Genomic DNA, 17,080 nt, shown 5'->3' with positions numbered 1-17,080 from the left:
GGGTTACGGATAGGGTTAGGGGTGCGTTGGGGTTACAGTTGTGGTTAGGGTTGGGATTAGGGTTAGGGTTGGGATTAGGGTTGGAATTAGGGTTACGGGTGTGTTGCGGTTAGGGTTGTGGTTAGGGGTGTGTTGGGGTTAGGGTTGTGATTAGGGTTATGGCTACAGTTGGGATTAGGATTAGGGGTGTGATGGGGTTAGTGTTGAAGTTAGAATTGAGGGGTTTCCACTGTTTAGGCACATCAGGGGTCTCCAAACGCAACATGGCGCCACCATTGATTCCAGCCAATCTTGCGTTCAAAAAGTCAAATGGTGCTCCCTCCCTTCCAAGCCCCGACGTGCGCCCAAACAGTGGTTTACCCCCACATTTGGGGTACCAGCGTACTCAGGACAAACTGGGCAACAACTGTTGGGGTCCAATTTCTCCTGTTACCCTTGCAAAAATAAAAAATTACTTGCTAAAACATAATTTTTGAGGAAAGAACAATTATTTTTTATTTTCACGACTCTGCGTTATAAACTTCTGTGAAGCACTTGGGGGTTGAAAGTGGTCACCACACATCTAGATAAGTTCCTTCGGGGGTCTAGTTTCCAAAATGGGGTCACTTGTGGGGTGTTTCTACTGTTTAGGCACATCAGGGGCTCTGCAAATGCAACGTGATGCCCGCAGACCATTCCATCAAAGTCTGCATTTCAAATGTCACTACTTCCCTTCCGAGCCCTGACGTGTGCCCAAACAGTGGTTTACCCCCACATATGGGGTACCAGCACACTCACAACAAACTGGGCAACAAATATTGGGGCCCAATTTCTCCTGTTACCCTTGTGAAAATAAAAAAATTGCTTGCTAAAACATCTTTTTTGAGGAAAGAAAAATGATTTTTTATTTTCACGGCTCTGCGTTGTAAACTTCTGTGAAGCACTTGGGGGTTGAACGTGCTCACCACACATCTAGATAAGTTCCTTGGGGGGTCTAGTTTCCAAAATGGGGTCACTTGTGGGGGTTTCTACTGTTTAGGCATATCAGGGGCTCTGCAAACGTAACATGATGCCCGCAGACCATTCCATCAAAGTCTGCATTCCAAAACGTCACTACTTCCCTTCCGAGCCCCGGCATGTTCCCAAACAGTGGTTTACCCCCATATATGGGGTATCAGCGTACTCAGGAGAAACTGGACAACAACTTTTGGGTCCAATTTCTCCTGTTACTCTTGCAAAAATAAAAAATTCTGGGCTAAAAAAATATTTTTGAGGAAAGGAAACACATTTATTATTTTCACGGCTCTGAGTTATAAACTTCTGTGAAGCACTTGGGGGTTCAAAGTGCTCACCACACATCTAGATAAGTTCCCTTGGGGGTTTAGTTTCCAAAATGGAGTCACTTGTGGGGAGTTCCTACTGTTTAGGCACATCAGGGGCTCTGCAAAAGCAACCTGACGCCCGCAGAGCATTCCATCAAAGTCTGCATTTCAAAACGTCACTACTTCCCTTCCGAACCCCGACGTGTGCCAAAACAGTGGTTTACCCCCACATATGGGGTATCAGCGTACTCAGGAGAAACTGTACAACAACTTTTGGGGTCCAATTTCTCCTGTTACCCTTGGGAAAATAAAAAATTGTGGGCTAAAAAATCATTTTTGAGAAAAGAAAAATTATTTTTTATTTTCATGGCTCTGCGTTATAAACTTCTGTGAAGCACTTGGGGGTTCAAAGTGCTCACCACACATCTAGGTTAGTTCCTTGGGAGGTCTAGTTTCCAAAATGGGGTCACTTGTGCGGGAGCTCCAATGTTTAGGCACACAGGGGCTCTCCAAACGCGACATGGTGTCCGCTAATAATTGGAGCTAATTTTCCATTCAAAAAACCAAATGGCGTGCCTTCCCTTCCGAGCCCTGCCGTGCACCCAAACAGTGGTTTACCCCCACATATGGGGTATCATCGTACTCAGGACAAACTGGAAAACAACATTTGGGGTCCGATTTCTCCTATTACCCTTGGGAAAATAAAAAATTCTGGGCTAAAAATCATTTTTGAGGAAAGAAAAATTATTTTTTATTTTCACGGCTCTGCGTTATAAACTTCTGTGAAGCACCTGGGGGTTATAAGTGCTCACTATGCATCTAGATAAGTTCCTTGGGGGGTCTAGTTTCCAAAATGGGGTCACTTGTGGGGGAGCTCCAATGTTTAGGCACACGGGGGCTCTCCAAACGCGACATGGTGTCCGCTAAAGATTGGAGCCAATTTTTCATTCAAAAAATCAAATGGCGCTCCTTCCCTTCCGAGCCCTGCCGTGCGCCCAAACAGTGGTTTACCCCCACATATGAGTTATCAGCGTACTCAGGACAAATTGGACAACAACGTCCGTGGTTCAGTTTCTCCTTTTACCCTTGGGAAAATAAAAAAATTGTGGCTAAAAGATCATTTTTGTGACTAAAAAGTTAAATGTTCATTTTTTACTTCCATGTTGCTTCTGCTGCTGTGAAACACCTGAAGGGTTAATAAACTTCTTGAATGTGGTTTTGAGCACCTTGAGGGGTGCAGTTTTTAGAATGGTGTCACTTTTGGGTATTTTCAGCCATATAGAACCCTCAAAATGACTTCAAATGTGAGGTGGTCCCTAAAAAAAAATGGTTTTGTAAATTTTGTTGTAAAAATGAGAAATCACTGGTCAAATTTTAACCCTTATAACTTCCTAGCAAAAAAAAAATTTGTTTCCAAAATTGTGCTGATGTAAAGTAGACATGTGGGAAACGTTATTTATTAACTATTTTGTGTCACATAACTCTCTGGTTTAACAGAATAAAAATTCAAAATGTGAAAATTGCGAAATTTTCAAAATTTTCGCCAAATTTCCGTTTTTTTTTTAATGCAGCTGTGCTCGTGCCTGTAAACCCCGGCGAATGAATGAAATGCAGGGTGACCTGTAGTTACTTTCAGTCGCGGTGATGCGCCCTCTGCTGGATGCCCTCGTGAACTGGAGCCTGGTAAAAGTTCCCACGCTCGAGGTCATATGAGGACATCCAGCAGAGGGCGCATCACCGCGAATGAAAGTTACTACAGGTCACCCTGCATTTCATTCATTCGCCGGGGTTTACAGGCACGAGCACAGCTGCATTAGAGCAGAGCTCCTGCCTGTAAAATATTTTAACCCCTTCAGATGGATTTACATCGTGGGACGTTACAGATCTACGGAGGGTATGTATATTGTTGGTTTATTATTTTTAATTTGTTACAGAACGATGGTCTTCAGGTGGATTGAGAGAGCAATAAAATATTACAACAACCTGTGTGTTTATTTCATTAAAATACTTTGCAATATTGTGTGTGTGTGTTTTTTTTTTAACCATTTCATACTATTGGATTAATAATGGATAGGTGTCATAATTGACGCCTCTCCATTATTAATCTGGCTTAATGTCACCTTACAATAGCAAGGTGGCATTAACCCTTCATTACCCCATATCCCACCGCTACACGGGAGTGGGAAGAGAGTGGCCAAGTGTCAGAATAGGCGCATCTTCCAGATGTGCCTTTTCTGGGGTGGCTGGGGGCAGATGTTTTTAGCCAGGGGGGGGCCAATAACTATGGACCCTCTCTAGGCTATTAATATCTGCCCTCAGTCACTGGCTTTACCACTCTGGCGGAGAAAATTGCGCGGGAGCCCACGCCAATTTTTTCCGTGATTTAACCCTTAAATTTAATAAAATCTCAAAAAAAGGACATAATACCACCGTATAAACAACTATTGTAATTTTATTGAGTATAACAACAATTAAAATTGGAGAAACTGACAAGGTAAGTGCATAGTGCAACAAATTTAAGAATAATAGGATACAGATCAAGATTACTGAGAAGTGAACCTCAGAGGACCAAATAAATACCCACATATATAAGCAAAGTGCATAAATAAGTGTCCTTCAGCATAAATACCAGTAAGAGGATGATCCGTATTACCCCAAGACTCCAGCTCCAACGCACGTTTCGCCTATCGTGGCTTTTTCAAGGAGTCACTTGACTTTAATTTAATAGCTACAGCGCCGAAATTTTGCACATACACACTACTAACATTAGTAGTGTGGAATATGCAAAAAAAAAGGGGGATATGACATGGTTTACTGTATGTAAACCATGTCTCATATCATGTCGGGTTTAGGCAGGAGAAATGAAAAGCCGGCAATTGAATTTCACTCGACTCGACTTTTGAGAAAGGAAAAGGAAAAGTCGCTCAACCCTAGTTCAAATAGTTTTAATTGACGCGTTTCAGGTTTGGACCAAACTCAAAAAAAAAAAACTACAGGTCTATAATTATTGATATAGAGAACACATATAGACCCTCACAGAAGTCTTAATATGAAGTTCACTTGATAAAAACTTTGCATGGATTGATAAGTCATGCTGTGACTGTACGTGATTAGGGAAAGGGGTCCTGCACCATCACTAGAGCTCGGGCCCTAACTATCTCTGTTCCCAAAGGTACCTCTAAAGGTGAGGAGGTTTAGGCCACCAGCCTTACTGTTCTCCTGTAATACCCTAAGCTGTCCCTTCCACTTCCCAAGGGGGCCTAGGACAGATATGTTAGTGTATAAACACGTAAGACAAACAGGGATAAAAAAAAAAAGTAACTTGCATACAAAACACCCACTAAAGGTAGAGGGGAATATAGGAAAGGATAGGAAGATACAAACCAAATGGGACTAGGATAATGGAGAAAGCATACACCCAAAAATAGCAGACAGTAATCTCCAGCAGCAACTACGAACTCCAACTTCAGTACACCAACTCCAACAAGCCAGGAAGTAAATTTTCACTGGCGAGTATGAGAAGGCCTGGCCAGGTTTTATAGAGAGAGGAAATGAGCAGGTCAGGAGCAGCTGTCAGATGGAGCTGTAGGTCTCTGTTATGGACCTGGTGGTTAGGTGCACCTGGAATGACCTGATGGTTAAACTAGAAGACAGGACGAGCTCTGGGAAGTGGGAACTCTGCTGACCGCAAATCCTAATCCTATAACACACACACTAGAAATAGCTGTGGAGCGTACCTAAGGGTACTGTCACACAGTGGCACTTTGATCGCTACGACGGTACGATCCGTGACGTTCCAGCGATATCCATACGATATCGCTGTGTCTGACACGCAGCAGCGATCAGGGACCCTGCTGAGAATCGTACGTCTTAGCAGATCGTTTAGGACTTTCTTTCGTCGCTGGATCTCCCGCTGTCATCGCTGGATCGTTGTGTGTGACAGCGATCCAGCGATGCGTTCGCTTGTAACCAGGGTAAACATCGGGTTACTAAGCGCAGGGCCGCGCTTACTAACCCGATATTTACCGTGGTTACCAGCGTAAAAGTAAAAAAAAAAAAACCGTACATACTCACATTCCGGTGTCCTTCAGGTCCCTTGCCGTCTGCTTCCCGCTCTGACTGACTGCCGGCCGGAGCAGAGCACAGCGGTGACGTCACCGCTGTGATCTGCTTTCACTTTACGGCGGCACTCAGTCAGAGCGGAAGCAGACGGCAAGGGACCTGAAGGACACCGGAATGTGAGTATGTACTGTTTTTTTTTTTTTACTTTTACGCTGGTAACCAGGGTAAACATCGGGTTACTAAGCGCGGCCCTGCGCTTAGTAACCCGATGTTTACCTTGGTTACCCGGGGCCTTCGGCATCGTTGGTCGCTGGAGAGCGGTCTGTGTGACAGCTCCCCAGCGACCACACAACGACTTTCCAACGATCATGGCCAGGTCGTATCGCTGGTCGTGATCGTTGGAAAGTTGCACTGTGTGACAGTACCCTAACTCTCCCTAGACGCCTCTTCACAGCCAAAGAGCTAACTACCCCTAAAGATAGGAAAATAAGCCTTACCTTGCCTCAGAGAAATTCCCCAAAGGTAAAGGCAGCCCCCCACATATATTAACTGTGAGTTAAGAGGAAAGTCACAAACACAGGGATGAAACAGGTTTCAGCAAAGGAGGCCAGACTTACTAGATAGACTGAGGATAGGAAAGGGATCTATGCGGTCAGCACAAAAAACTACAAAAAGCCACGCAGAGTGTGCAAAAAGACCCCCGCACCGACTCACGGTGCGGAGATGCCACTCTGCAACCCAGAGCTTCCAGCTAGCAAGGCAATATCATGTTAGCAAGCTGGACTAGAACTTAGCAAGTACTAAGAAATATATTCAATACAAAATGAACAACAAAATGAACTAGCAGGGACTTAGCTTCGCTGGAGTAGACAGGTCATCAGAAAGATCCGAGAGAGATCTGAACCAGTGCTAATACATTGACAGCTGGCATGGAGTAACGATCTGAGTGGAGTTAAATAGAGAAGCCAGCCTAGCCGCAAACGAGGGCAGCTGAGGGAGCAACCTCAGAACCAGCAGTTCCACTCACAGCCACCAGAGGGAGTCCACGGACAGAACTCGCCGAAGTATCATTCATGACCACAGGAGGGAGTTCAAGAACGGAATTCACAACAGGTCTCTAACCAGCATACAAAGAATAGTTAATCTCTTCAGCGCAAAAGGGGGTCCATTTAATAAGATGAACAAAACATACATGCTAAATGGAAGACCTGCGATTACCAATACGTAATGATCGCCCAACCCCAGATCTCCAGGATGTGACACAAAAGGTTTCTTCCCAACATTCGTTGTAAATGTACGATGAATGTCGGGTGTGGGTGTATGGAGTGGGCTCAGGAGCTGAGCCTGCTCCACACACTGCAGATGTTGGTTTCGGTTGTATTGCACAGCCAGCACCCGCCTCTAATTGCTGAAAACGCAGCTGTCTAACCCCCTCAAATGCAGTGGTCAATCATAAACAGCAGTATTTAAGCGGTGCACCAATTCGAGCACCCCTTGCCTCCCCTGTGACTCGGTTGTTGGGCGTCGACTTATTGATGTAGCAGCCGAGAGCCTACTGAAGACCCCCGTTGTTGAAATCTTTGTGCTCCAGTGCCTGGGCTTCATGAGAGATTGTTAAATTCACTATGGATTGCATTTCAGTCTCAAGTGGAAGCATCAGGTCCCCTGGGGGGAGGATGTGACTGAAAAAAAAGTTTAAACAAATGTTAAAAAACAAACAAACAGAAACCTTTTTTCACAATACAAAAAAGGGGAAATTAAAAAAAATTTGATATCATTATGTCTGCAAATGTCCAATGCATTGAAATATAACATGATTTAACATTTATGTAAAACGCTTTGAAAGAAAAAAATTGTAAGAATTGCTGTTTTTCAATTGCCCCAATAGCGCAATAAAAAGGCAATCAAAATAGTGTATGTACCCCAAAATGGTATCAATAAAAATAACATCTTGTCAAGCATAAAACAAGCCCTTTCACAGCTCCATCAATGGAAAAATAATAAAAGTTAACATTTTCAGAAAATGGCAATACAAATTTTTTTATTTTTTTTTTACAAAGTTCTGAATTTTTTTAACCAATAAAATATATATTAAACTATGGTACATAAGTTTGGTATCACTTTTTTCCTACTGACCTGGAGAATCATGTTGCCAGGTCGCTTTTATCGCACACTCAATGTTGTAAAAGAAAAAATAAAACAATAGTGGAATTGTGGTTTTTCACTATGTCACTGCTCTTAGAACCTTTCTTCTGCTTTTCAGCACATTATGTGGGAAGATAAATGGTGTCACTCAAAACTAGAACTTGACCTGCAAGAAAACAAGTCGCAAAAAAAAAGTTGGTAGTGCCAGGAAAGGGTTAAATCACTCTTTGCCGAGCACCTGCCTGGTCTGCTGCATTTAGGAAGGATGTGAAACTATTGTCTCTAGCGGGAAACGGCAGATACGTCTTCCTATATGTGTAAGTGGCCGTCACGTGATAGACCCTGATAACTGTTAGGGCGAATTGTCGGGGGGAGGATGACGAGCGCTGCCAATGGCAGATTGAACTTTTCTAGGTTTGGAGTTGAACTCCAGTCCGAGCTCCGCTATCATTCTGGAAAATATCCAGGCATCATGCACACAGTCGTACGCATGCAGCCTGTATGCTGGCACAAGAAGTCATCTTGGCTTTGTAACTCAATGATACCATCATCCGACACCCTATCTTGGAAATAATCTCATCATATACTCTTAATATCTGTTTGCTACACCTGGTACTAATGCACCAAGCTGGTAGACAGCTGTGAGCCACACATCATGGGTCTGCGAGCTATATGTGGCTCTCAAGCTACAGGTTGGGGACCCCTGACTTAGAGGAACACTCCCACCAAACTTTTTATTGCCTAAACCTGTATATGTAATGTAGTGTAAGTGCGGTAACAGACTCCCCAATCGCCGTCTTCCCCCGTTTCCAGCGCAGCTCCGCTGCTCTTCTTGGTCATGTGATGGCTCTCCCATTCTACCGGATTACACTGGGCTCCATGATTGAGCTGTAATTGGCTTTTACATTGTAAGTCTGTGGAGCATCAGAACAAGGGTCCACAGACTTAGGGTGCAGTCAGACAGCCATATGAATCAGAGCAAGATGGGAACACAATGTTTGGACTGGTGGGCGGCTCTCCCGACCAGAGCGTGACAGCTGCATAGAAATACATGGAGCTATCATGATTGGGTTGGTAGAGCCGCCGGCCAGTCCGTGCATTGTGTTGCGATCTCGCTCCTATTTATACAGCTGTCTGACTGCACCCTTACATTGTAATAGTGACTTCTAGCTCATACATAGACCCCAGCGTGATACAGAGTCAAGTGATCCAGAAAAGGGGCTGGGCTGCGTTGGAAACGGGAAAGATGGCGATCAGTTAGTCTATTACCACACTTACACTACATTACATATACATTTACACAGATTTAAGCAATAAAAAGATTGATGGGAGTACTTCTATAATTAGGGGGCACTCACTGTGTTTCTGTTTTAGAAGTGTCCTTTCAATGCACTATTACTTAAAGCACTCTAGCTATTATTTTATTGCACCGCTGGAGTGGTGCGTTAAATGAAATTCCCCTGCCCCATCTTATACTCATCTGCCGCTTCCTCCATCCTTTTCCAGCGTCGCTCCCGTCGGTCTACGGAGAAAAGTGACCTGCCGGCAGCTCCAGTGTTTCATGGAGCGCATCAGGGGTCACTTTACAACGCAAGTATATTTTATGTATTTGGGCAATTTTTTTTTCCTGATTTAGAAATCTTACATATTTGTCACTTTTTGTAATATAAATAATTACCCTCAGCGCTGATTGTTCAGTTTTACCAGAATGTGACTTTTCTCGTCTGTCACCAGTCCTGTCTGCAGCTGTGACACTATGAGAAGTAGGCAGAGCTTGGTGGGGAGAGGTGTAAAACAGCGTAACCAACAGTAATCATAGAGCACCACTGACAGTCATCTTAAAAGGGCACAACCGACAGGCACCATAACATTTACAATATAACTATAGGATTAGTAATGGATAGACGTCTTATAGACTCCTCTCCATTACTAACCCGTGGGCTTGATGTCACCAGACAAAACAAAGGTGACATCAACCCCACAAATATGAACCCCACATGCCACCACTACAGGGCAAGTGGGAAGAGCCGGGTAAAGCGCCAGAATTGGCACATCTTATAGATGTGCCTTTTTTGGGTGGCTGCAGGCTGCTATTTTTAGGCTGAAGAGTGGTCAATATCCATGGCCTCTACGAGCCCGAGTATACCAGCCCTTAGCTGTCTGATTTAGCTTGCCTGGTTAACATAAATGGGGGACCCCATGTAATTTTTTAAATTATGAAAAAAAAAAAAACAGCATGGAGACCCCTCTATTCTTGATAACTGGTCTTGCTGAAGCTGACAGCTGAGGGTTGCAGACTGCAGCTGTCAGATTTGCACGGCTGGTTATCAAAAACACAGGAGAACCCTGATGAATACTCCCACCAGCCGCCGCCTGCTCTCGCTGTTAGGCCGGCGTCACACTGGCATATTGCATCGGATGCGAGATCATCGGATGCGATATGCTAATGACACTTGGCTCCTGCTCGCAGCAGAGCAGGAGCCGAGTGTCATGCGTCTGTGCTCCGATTCTCTCGCACAGGGAGGATCGGAGCACAGCTGCGGAGGAGGCGGAGAAATGAATTTCTCCATCTCCTCCATTGCTGGGGTCCGCTTATAACACACATCACTCGATGATATCCAAGTGATGTGCGTTGTCTCACTCGCACTCATAGGCTTATATGGGTGCAAGTGAGCCTAGAGTTTTCCTCAGTCCGAGACAATCACAGCATGCTGCGATTGTCTCGGACCGAGGAAAACGGCCGACAAAGTCGGCTGGTGGGAGCTGCCCCATAGCTGAACATTGGTCCGAGTGCAATGCGATTTTTTATCTCATTGCTCTCGGCCATTTAAAACGCCAGTGTGACGCCGGCCTTATTTGCGGCAACAGGTGTAGGCTGAAGGGAGTAATAGTCCCTGAGCAGAAATAATTCCGCTGACTCACTGCTTATTGTCACTTGTGTCCTTAGGCTACTTTCACACATCAGGTTTTTTCCGTCAGGCTGGATCCGGCAAATTTTGAAAAAACTGGATCCGGCTTTTTCCCCATAGAGTTGTATTAGCGCCGGATGACCTTACGTTTCGTCCGTTTTTTTGCAGGATCCGGCAAAAATGTCGTTTCTGGCGTCTGGAAAAAACTTACACACCAATGTTTTTTTTGTCTCTGGCGAAAAATCCGGCGCTTCCGGCTTTTTGCTAGAAAGGAAGCCTATGGGAGCCGGATCGGGAAATTACAGATTCCGGCGCCGGATTCCGTTTTTGTAAACTGAGCATGCTCCAATTTATTTTTAATCCAATTATCTGGATATACTAGTCTGATTCGTCGAAAAAAACGAATCCGTCGCTTCAGTTTTTCACAATCTGCGAAGGACCCGTTTTTTTCAACATTCGACGGATTGTGCCTGACGGCAAAAACCTGATGTGTGAAAGTAGCCTTACTTGTAGCAGAGAATCAGTTCCATAAAATTCACTACTTTTTATAAAATGTATAAATCATTTGCTCCCATTATTCACCATTGTACCTTGAAAAATAGTTAAACACTGCAAGAAGTCTCCACAGCCCTCCTACACAGTACAATACCCCACACACAGTACATGCCACCCCAACATAAAATGCCCCCACAACACCAGCCACGGACAGTACAATGCACGATGCCCCCACAACGTACGATGCTCTATAGCCCCAGCCACACACAGCACATGCCACCACAACATACAATGTCCCCACAGCAAGAGCCACACAGTACAATGCCCCCACAATGTACGATGACCCAACAGCCCCAGCTACACACAGTATGATGCCCCCACAGCATGATGAATCTCACAGCACCCCCACACGTGGTTTGATGGTCATCACAGCCCCCCACACATAGTAATGGCACTCATATAGCTTCACAGACCAGACAGTAATGATGGTCTTCACAGGCAGACGCACACTGAATGACTGTCCTCACAGCGCCCCACACATGGCACAATGGTTCTCATGGGCCCCTATACACAATAAAATCCCCCACAACACCCCAAAAAGTATTATGATCACCACAGCCCCCCTATACAGTATGAGTTTTCACACACATAACCACTTATATACACTCACAGCCCCCTCTATATACCAATGAGACCCCACACATAAAAAAAAATTACCTTGTTACCGTTCTCCTGCTGCTCTGCACTCATCTTTCCTGTGTGCATGCACATTCTGCACAGCAGACACAATGTAGTGACATCATCGCGTCTGCTGTCAGTTGCTTGGGTTGCCTCCTCAAACATATATTGGGACACCGGTAGGGTTGCCTCCTTCAACATATATTGGGACGCCGGTAGGGTTGCCTCCTTCAACATATATTGGGACGCCGGTAGGGTTGCCTCCTTCAACATATATTGGGACGCCGGTAGGGTTGCCTCCTTCAACATATATTGGGACGCCGGTAGGGTTGCCTCCTTCAACATATATTGGGACGACGGAAGGGTTGCCTCCTTCAACATATATTGGGACACAGGTAGGGTTGCCTCCTTCAACATATATTGGGACGCCGGTAGGGTTGCCTCCTTCAACATATATTGGGACGCCGGTAGGGTTGCCTCCTTCAACATATACTGGGACGCCGGTAGGGTTGCCTCCTTCAACATATATTGGGACGCCGGTAGGGTTGCCTCCTTCAACATATATTGGGACGACGGAAGGGTTGCCTCCTTCAACATATATTGGGACGCCGGTAGGGTTGCCTCCTCCACCATATATTGGGACGCCGGTAGGGTTGCCTCCTTCAACATATATTGGGACGCCGGTAGGGTTGCCTCCTTCAACATATATTGGGACGCCGGTAGGGTTGCCTCCTCCACCATATATTGGGACGCCGGTAGGGTTGCCTCCTCCAGTATATATTGGGACGCCGGTAGGGTTGCCTCCTCTACCATATATTGGGACGCCGGTAGGGTTGCCTCCTCCACCATATATCGGGTCGCTGGTAGAGATGAGCGAATTTGGTTGGGTCAAGGCTTATTCGGCAAGCTATAGCACTTACCAAGTAAGCTGCATCTGGAACCTGGGTTACTGGATCGCTCCGGCTGATCAGCTGTTCGGCTCCGCAGCTGCATGTGTCGTGGCCGTGTGACAGTCACAACACATGTATGGAGAGCCTGTTTATTGCAGCTTATTCAGTAAGCATTATAGCTTGCCGAATAAGCCCTGACCCGATCAAATTCGCTCATCTCTAGTCACCGGTAGGGTTGCCTCCTCTCCTATATATTGGGACACCGGTAAAGTTACCAACTTGACTTTTTATTTTCTTCTGGACAGCTAATTAAAAAAATCAGACAGGCAAAAAAAAATAAAAATGTATGAACGCATTGAAAAATCATTATGGCTGTAAATGGTACTTATCTACAATCCATAATTCTGATATTAAGACAATAGCTGCATTCACTGTAAAATGATAAAAATTAGTCAAAATTATCTGCAAAAGTTTCTTCATCCTCAGACCACTCACACTGAGTCCTGTGTCCTCATTCCCATTTGTACAAGGGTCCGTGGTGCGGCCCCTCGGTCCTCTCCTCACACGCTCCATGGTGCAGCCCCTCCGTCCTCACATGGCTCCATTGTGCGGCCCCTCGGTCCTCTCCTCACACGCTCCATGGTGCAGCCCCTCCGTCCTCACATGGCTCCATGGTGCGGCCCCTCGGTCCTCTCCTCACACGCTCCATGGTGCAGCCCCTCCGTCCTCACATGGTGCAGCCCCTCCGTCCTCTCCTCACACGCTCCATGGTGCAGCCCCTCACTTCCCACCTCTCATGTAGTGATGGGCAGTCTGGCTCTTTTTGGTGATCCGGTTCATTCGGCTCCGCTCACCATGAAGAGCCGGCTCTTTCGGCTCACGAACAGGCTCTTTTTTAAATAGAAATACGTTTTACACTGTCATCGTTCCAGGTCTTTGCCTGTAAAGTGACAGCCTCATTATACACCTGTATAAGTATCTAGTGAAGCAGTAAAGACTATTTTTTAGCTTTGCTGTTTCCTCAGATTGTTAGCTCTTGTGAACAGGGCCCCTCTGCTACTCGGTTGTAGTTAACGTATTACTTTCTAATATGTGACGCTTTTTGTACATTGCTGTAGTCATTCCCTCTTGGACACGATTTATCTGCATCCGTATTTTTTCTGCAAATGGATGCAAATGCACGGAACTGCATCCTGATCAGGATTTGGTTGGAAATGTGAAATTCTGACTTCTGGGGCAGAGGGGAAAGAGGAGAGAGGAGAGGGGAGAGAGACTGGTGAAAGTGAAAGGAAAAAAAAAAAATGGGGCTCCGAGCCTGCGCAGTATCACATCCACATGTAGATTGGAAGCAGGCATCCTGATTCGGGTGCGTCTACATTGACAATCATATGTTTTTTGGATGCGCTGCCACGTACCAGGATGTCTGCAGATTTTTTTAACACCCAAAATTTGCAACAAGCTGCGTTTTGGGAGCACATGAAAAATCCTGATGCATCCTGATCCTGATGCAAACGCGGGTCCATGTGTCCCTATGTAAAGTATAGGGATGCATCAGGATTGCTACATATGACAATGCACCGTACCAAAGTGCTGGTGTGAAAGCAGCCCCACTCTTGCAGGTGCCCCATCTATATATATATATATAATTGTCTAAGGGTCACTTCCGTCTGTCTGTCTGTCATGGATATTCATTGGTCGCGGCCTCTGTCTGTCACGGAAATCTAAGTCGCTGATTGGTCGTGGGTGTTTTGCCACGACCAATCAGCGCCGGGCACAGTCCAGCAGCGAAATGGCCGCTGCTTACTGCCCTGCACTCAGTGTCTCATCCATACTCCCCTCCAGTCAGCGCTCACACAGGGTTAATGGCAGCGTTAACGGACCGCGTTATGCCGTGGGTAACACACTCCGTTAACGCTGCTATTAACCCTGTGTGACCAACTTTTTACTATTGATGCTGCCTATGTAGCATCAATAGTAAAAAGATCTAATGTTAAAAATAATAATAATAATAATAATAATAAAAAAGGTTATTCTCACCTTCTGACGTGGCCCGCTGTCCTCGGCAGTGCAAGCGGCAGGTTCCGGTGCCAAGGATGCTATGCGAGAAGGACCTGCCATGACGTCACGGTCATGTGACCGTGACGTCATCACAGGTCCTAAGCGCATAGCAACCCTGGGACGGGGAGCTGCCGTGTGCACCGCACACAGGCTCCAGGACTTCAAGGGGCCTTCGGAAGGTGAGTATATGTTTATTTTTTATTTTAATTCTTTTTTTACAACGCATATAGTGCCCACATTGCTATATACTTCGTGGGCTGTGTTACATACTGCGTGGGCTCTGTTATATACTACATCTCTGTGCTATACACTATGTAGCTGGGCAATATACTAAATCGCTGTGCTTTATACTATGTAACCTGTGTTATATACTCCATGCGCAGTGTTATATACGTCTATGTGTTATATACTACGTGGCTGTGCAATATACTACGTAGCTGTGCAATATACTACGTGGCTGTGCAATATACTACGTGGCTGTGCAATATACTACGTGGCTGTGCAATATACTACGTGGCTGTGCCATATACTACGTGGCTGTGCCATATACTACGTGGCTGTGCCATATACTACGTGGCTGTGCCATATACTACGTGGCTGTGCCATATACTACGTTGCTGTGCTATATACTACGTGCTCTGTGCAATATACTACGTGGCTGTGCCATATACTACGTGGCTGTGCAATATACTACGTGGCTGTGCCATATACTACGTGGCTGTGCAATATACTACGTGGCTGTGCAATATACTACGTGCTCTGTGTTATATACTACGTGGCTGTGCAATATACTACGTGGCTGTGCAATATACTACGTGGCTGTGCAATATACTACATGGCTGTGCAATATACTACATGGCTGTGCAATACACTACATGGCTGTGTTATATACTACGTGGCTGTGCTATATATTACGTGGCTGTGCTATATATTACGTGGCTGTGCTATACACTACGTGTGCTGTGTTATATACTACGTGGCTCTGTTATATACTACGTAGCTATGTTATATACTACGTCGGTTGTATTATATACTACGTGACTGTGCAATATAGTACGTGGCCTGTGCTATATACTACCTACGTATTCTAGAATACCCGATATGTTCGAATCGGGCCACCATCTAGTGTTATATACATGCTCCCAATACATTGTATTACCATTAGCACACTATAACATGAGGCACAAACCCTTCTAGTGCGGCCGCTCACTGTATGACAGCACAGCATGCAGAGTCTACATTATGTCTGCATCCTGTTCCCATACAGTTTCATCACTTTCCCATACAGCACATCCCTTGCTTCCCAGCATGCTCAGTCCCACATAACGGATCCCTGCACATGGAAGCAGACGGTTCCAGGTTGTCCTAGATCCGTGCTCCATGGTAATTCCAGACGTGTAGCCACGGGTCCGTCTGTGTCCCTGTGTGTTTTTCAGACGACACAAAACTGCAACAAGTTGCGTTTTTGTGCGTCTGGTAAAATATGCAGGCACACGGATCCGAGGGAAAATGGTGACAACTGGATGCACACGCAAGTCCCATCTGTCACCACTGAAAGTCAATAGAGACAAAAACGGATCTGTGTGCAGCCATTGTCGCACAGACTGCAAAATATGCAAGTGTGAAACCAGCGTAACTCTATATGATTGGAGCTCTACTAGATCTCTCCACAGGTTCTGCCTAAAATTACTTTATATTACCCTCAGCAGCAACAACTGATCCATCCTCCTCCCTGTAGTGCTCCTGTCCTGAATCCTCCTCAGTCCTGACTAACACTATGATACAAATCTGCTCAGAGTCGCTCCTCCTATACCCACTATACACGGATATGCCATGGATGAGGCCAGTATAGCTTTATTTGGGACTAAGGTAATTCTGATCCTGACTCCAGCACTGAAGGATGGTGTAACACTAATGCTTGCAGTCTGGGGGCCCTTAAAGGGAACCTGTCACCAGTTTTATTGCCTATCAACTAAAAAAATCATCTAATAGAGTGTGAGCTATACATTCCCCAACTACTTGTGAAACCCCCTGACTCCCTGACGCAGATTTGGGGTGGGGAGAGGGGCCGGAACCAACGCCCATCGGACCGGACCGAGGATATTTCCATACAGCGCGGGAGCAATATAAAAGGTTCTTATGGGGGATTCATGGGGAGTCGGGGGTTTCACAAGTAGTTGGGGAATGTATAGCTCACACTCTATTAGATTATATTTTTAGCTGATTGGCAAAAAAACTGGTGACAGGTTCCCTTTAAGGGTTAACCCCCACCCTGTCCTGTGCTTGTCCGCACCATTTCTCCAGCACTCTCAGGCATTTACCAACAGTCCACTCCACATGTACCTCTCTCCTCACTGCTCCTCCCAGACCAGTCACAGTCAGGCATCAGTACCCTGGCCCTGATAAGCTGCAGGCACCGGCCAAGAAAGGAGAGAGACCCTCGGCTCCCTCACAGTGCTGCAGAGCCGGCTCCTTTCATTCCCGGCAGGCAGTGCGCACAGGCAGCTGACTGGACTCAGCCTGAAGGAGGCCCCGCCCCTGC

General features: G+C 45.8%; 1 long non-coding RNA gene across 1 annotated transcript; it reads right to left on the bottom strand.

The window, feature by feature from the left end:
* Nucleotides 1-5,517: 5,517 nt before the first annotated feature.
* On the bottom strand, nt 5,518-17,070 carry LOC143806802 (uncharacterized). The gene is made up of 3 exons (XR_013221559.1): nt 16,882-17,070; nt 7,500-7,674; nt 5,518-7,045 (listed from the first exon to the last, which is right to left on the bottom strand). It is a non-coding gene; the product is annotated as an uncharacterized LOC143806802 (long non-coding RNA).
* Nucleotides 17,071-17,080: the final 10 nt, after the last annotated feature.

This window comes from Ranitomeya variabilis, chromosome 2 (assembly GCF_051348905.1).
Source record: "Ranitomeya variabilis isolate aRanVar5 chromosome 2, aRanVar5.hap1, whole genome shotgun sequence".
Taxonomy (NCBI): domain Eukaryota; kingdom Metazoa; phylum Chordata; class Amphibia; order Anura; family Dendrobatidae; genus Ranitomeya; species Ranitomeya variabilis.
This window is presented reverse-complemented; position numbering and strand designations above follow the sequence as displayed.